Genomic DNA, 5,133 nt, shown 5'->3' on the forward strand with positions numbered 1-5,133 from the left:
ATACTATGATATAGGTAAGGATATTTCAGAAACATAATGTACAGCTGGTATTGGAGGGTCCAATCTTGATAGAATGAATGCCTTTTGCATGAAGATGCTTGCATCACAGAGACACACGGAGAAATGTGCATTTGAACTTTCATTAGGGTATAATCGTAGTCCTAAATCCTGCTGGACTTATATAGTAGGATTGACTCCCCATTTCTGACTAGGTAACAACTATGTTCCATTTGCTCTATGAGCTTGAGCTCTTTGTGTTTCAGGGTTTTTTGTTCGTTTGTTTTTTGTTTGTTTGTTTGTTTGTTTGTTTTTGGAGACAGGGTTTCTCTGTGTAGCCCTGGCTGTCCTAGAACTCACTCTGTACACCAAGTGCTGGGATTAAAGGAGTGCGCCCGGCTCAGGGTTTTTTTTAACATGATACTGTAGGCATGAATCATTCACTCTTAAACTATAGATTTAACTACATAGATGTTTAGTGTAAACCAATAGAAAATGCCATATGGTTGCAAGACATTGAAAAGCCTCCCATTGCTAGGTACCTTGTTCAGCATCTCAGCAGGCAATATTTGTTTAACAGATAAATGTCTTAAGTAGACAACAATACTTGTGTGGCAAGTATTTGAAATGTGCATTGTCCAATTTAGCTCACATGCTCTTTCTTTGCAGCAGCTATGCTTCGTAAAACATGACCTGTGCCCTTCATTTAGTATGCTCAAAAATGGCGACTCAGAGAAACAGCTAACACACTGGCAAGACGGAGTCAAAGCTCAGTCTGTGAAATGCCAGACGTGGTGTGGGGTTTACTTTTATACCACACTTCATCTTTTGGTCACTGCATTTTTTTTAGAGAAAGGATTTTTTAGTTCAACTGAGGAAACCCTCCAAAGTAAACGCAATGCCCAACTTTTGAGGCACTCTGCCTAGAATTTATTGCCATAGTGGATATTGAAAAGGTTCTTTATTTTCATGGTTTAATGATCATGGTAGAATCCAAACCCTTTACATCTAAAGGCTAGTTCGGTAGCTCTCAAAAAATCATGGAAACCCAGAGATGTATAAGCTGGTGTTGTTATAAATAACAACTTTCTCCGTCAGAGCAGAGGTTTACAGGGACAGGAATGTTTCTTTCTTTACTGTTCCACTGCACCAGGTGGTGATAGGGAGGAGTGAGTCATTTAAACAAAGATCTCCCCTTAGGAAAGGTGATAGAAGATAAAAGCTAGGGCATTACATTCAACCTTCAAATCTCTAGATAACCTCAGCAGTGAGAGCAACTTTGCGGAGGAATTGTGTGGCCTGAGGGCAAGTGGCTGGTGTGGCCAGGCAGGACAGACAGCAGGCTTCTCGTTGAGATTTACTAGAACTCAGACCCCCTGCCTAAAGAAAAAAAGAAACAAAGAATGTGAGGAACCTTGTGTGTCTACCAAGAAAATGTATAGAGGCAGGTTTAGTGTGCAAGTCAGAAATTTCCAGGGAGAATAGAGGGAGCCTGCCACGTGGAACTCAAGCCTGCAGCCAGGAGAGAGTTTTTGCTGTACATTGGGCTTGAAGCTCTGAGGAGGCAGGCAGATTCTTAGGGGAAAATCATTTCCTTCTTGAGCCAATGGATCAGCCTCACAACAGTCATCAAATTAAATCTAAATCAAAGTTGACTTTAAAAAAAAACAACACGGATCACAAATTACTTTGGATTCCAAGGAGTAGATAAAGAGGCCAGGACTCTTAAAGGGGCATAGGGTAAGAGTGTATGGCTCTGATGACACTGTCTCTGGCTACCTTCTCACCCATACTCTGCAAAATTAGAGATAAATGGGGGTACAATTAGTACAGGAGACCTAATTCTGTCCTAGTCTAGACATAATCTTATTCCTCCTTTTGGAGGTGATGGGGCAGATTCATTGGACATTAATAGGAAGACTAAAACTTCAGCATCCATGTGCTCCACAGTGAACAGTGCTTTCCATTTCTGCACAAGTAGAATCTTATCTTACATCTGTGGTCACATATCTGCCAGAGAACTTCGAAGTGGCTGTTGACATTCAAGGTTTGGTTGGCCAGACACTCTGGGATCAGAAAGGAGCCTTCAAAGTTCCCTAATCCACTCTACTGTTTTCCATAGGGTATGTTTACTCTGTCCAGAGAGAGGACTGTGTTCAAAAAAAAAAAAAAGCACAGTGTGAAAAAACTATATCAAGAAGTAAAAGACAATTCAAAAATCATCAAAAGAACGTGCATACTCAGGGGATTCACAAGCAAATCCCACTTATTGTAGTAACATCTTTCACCCTCAGTTTCCCCACAGGTACAACAGGAATATGATGGCTTCCCTGCCCACGTTGGGGTGGTATTTGGAAGAGACAATGAAATTAAGTATGTAAGTGTACTTTTGATTGTTAAGAATAAGTTAACATTTAGCAATTATATTAGGAAATGTTTAATTTTAGCAAATTAAATCTCATTTCTTTGTAGAAACAAAGGAAATATGATCACATGCTTAAAATAAGACACTGACATTTAAAAGACCTATATAAAATGGCCATCCCACCCTATCCACCTCCCCTTTTTGACTGACTTGCTGGTTTGGCTGACTAAGCTTATCCTACAAATCTAATTGTACAGTCCTTTGAGAATCTAATTCTGATTTTTATAGAATGACTTTTTTTCTGGAAGAACTCTTAGAAGTCAGTTAATACACCTACTTTTGTCCACTGTAAGGTGAAGAGACTTGGTCAGGGTTACATAGTAACAGAGTTGGTACTAGAATTGGAACGGATTGATGCTTTACCAAAAACATATTTTGAAACAAACAAACAAACAAACAAACAAAAAACAGTGAGAGCAAGGGCAGCATGCAGACACAAAATTACAAAAATACATTGTTCTCTTTTTGCAACAATGCACATATAAGTCTTATATTTGAATTGCAACCTGTCAGAAGGTGATATGATTTCAAATCAAGGCTAATCAAAGAAACGGTTTGGGGGTCACAATGGGGCTGTTTTCTGCTTTAAATTTAGGAATGGAAAATTTGCAAGGATATAGAAAGTCTACTTTTTAGCCTATTCCTGACCATGTAAGCATTTAAGCTATTCCCTGGACCATTGGAAATTCTCACAATGAATAAAGAACTCTGTTCAAATACAAAGTGCTCATGCACACTTGTGCACACACACTCAAGCACATGAGTGTATCCACATATGCACAAGTATATGTGCATGCATTCCTGCATGCTGGTGTGAACACACACACACATACACATACACACACACACCCATGAAAGGGGGAGAGAGTGCACAGAAACACCCTGAGGAAGGTGTTATTTTAGTAACACCCCAAAATTTCTGTTTATTCATTCAGGCCATAAAGAGAGACTTTAATTTCACAACAGAGATTAGCCAATGAAGCATTTGCTGAAGTTTAATTAACACATAAATACAAAGCAGGAAACATTTTGCTGTGACAGGCAGAACAAGAGAATTTGCTGAATTTTCCAATGTGATTTTTCACAAAACTCTTTTTCTAAATCCTCACACCCACTTGTTTCCATTGCAATGTGTGGCAGCTCCCTTTTCCTGACCTCGGCTGAAGCCAGCTCTGGTCAAGTCCCCAGTTAAGCCCCAACAAAAGTGTAGTCGAGTGGGGGGATGGAGCCTTCACTGCAATTCAGAATTTAAACCAAAGATAGAATCAGAGGGAAACCAAACCAGGCCCAGGAGCTGATAACAGAATAGCAAGATCAACCTGTCACCAGGGCAGGAAGGTCCCCGGAGGCTGTGCAGACAGGGTGTTAAGATAGCCGAGGCAGCCACTCCTTCATTGTGCAGCAAACTGTGGCCTGTGCACACAATTTCAAATGTTTAAAGAATGTAGGCAGGAGTGTGGCTCCTCGATTGTGCCTGAATTTCAATACTTTGCCTAACACCCTGCATCAGAGGAAACTGGTTGAAGCAACTAGCCAGCCAGCTAGCTTCTCTCCTCACTCTTCTCCCAGGTTTGTTCTTGTTGACCAAGTGTTTACGAACAGAACGTCCACAGAAAACAGACCAGCTAGCTCCCAGAAACAGTTTAGTGCAACACCATCAAATTCATTGCATTGAGCCCCTCAAATTCCAACTCATTTTAGATGTTTCAAGACGGCTATTAACGTACACATGTACACAACATTCTTTCCAGACAAACCCTAGCATTAATAGATGCAAAGTTTGCTTAACTCTACGGCTTAAGTTCCTTTGCTCTGAAAATAAAATTTTAAACTAAATTTGTGGGCGCCTTCTCTACTCACCTGAGTTATCTCAGGAACCCTGCTGCTGCTGCTGCTGCTGCTGCTGCTGCTGCTGCTGTTGCTGCTGCTGCTGCTGCTGCTGCTGCTGCTGCTGCTGCTCTTAGCCAGGTAACCCCACTAAGTCTGTTCGGCCAGTGCAGCTGAACAAAGATTCTGGCTTTCTTAACCTGGAAACTATTTGGGCTGTACCAAGCTCTGCTCACAGGGGGAGGTGCCTCACAGCAACTTCAGGAGCCTTTGCCCCTCCCAGCACTCAGAAACTGATCCTGAGTCATGAGGAAAATCTGGAAGGCGGCCCTGCCAGATGTGCAGATGGGATGCCCACTCCAGATCCACCCACCAGTAAATTGGAAAACCCAGAAAGCCACATTTGAAAGGCCTTTCTGTTTCAAGGAGTAATAGGACTTTCAGGAAATGGGCCTGATAGATTTCTAACTCCTCTGTCCCAGGGGCGGGGGTGGGGTGGGGGCTGCAGACATGGACATTACTGAAGAGAGAACATGGAGAGCAAAAATGTTCAAATGTTGGCAAAGTTCTAGTGAGCCAGGCTGCAGACATGTTCCTAATAGACACTTCTATGATAGCAACGGGGATTTCGGCATCAAGTGGGAATGAAAGGGCACCTAATAGGTTGCAGGAGCATAATGGTCACTTTGTGAAAAAGCGAGTAACATTTGGCCAAAGGCAGAGAGAAGGGAGGTGAGTGGAGTTTGATTCCATGGCAGCTGCTAGAAGCTGGATTTCTAGCAACAGTGCAGTGTCGAAATTCTGCCAAGCAGTGTCTGGTGAAAGGCAGAGCTAATAGCTGTTTGCTGTGAAAGACTAAGCAAGAAGTGTTAGTGGCGTGCTCA

At 42.0% G+C, this 5,133-nt stretch overlaps 1 protein-coding gene across 1 annotated transcript in view; it reads right to left on the reverse strand.

The window, feature by feature from the left end:
• The window catches only part of Capn6 (calpain 6), a 26,236-nt gene extending 21,736 nt beyond the window's left edge, over positions 1–4,500 (reverse strand). Inside the window, exon 1 of the mRNA XM_031368907.1 lies at positions 4,283–4,500. The gene's annotated coding sequence lies outside the window, so the exon portion shown is untranslated. The remainder of the gene's footprint in view (positions 1–4,282) is intronic.
• Between the last annotated feature and the right edge of the window lie 633 nt (positions 4,501–5,133).

This window comes from Mastomys coucha, chromosome X, assembly GCF_008632895.1.
Source record: "Mastomys coucha isolate ucsf_1 chromosome X, UCSF_Mcou_1, whole genome shotgun sequence".
Classification (NCBI taxonomy): domain Eukaryota; kingdom Metazoa; phylum Chordata; class Mammalia; order Rodentia; family Muridae; genus Mastomys; species Mastomys coucha.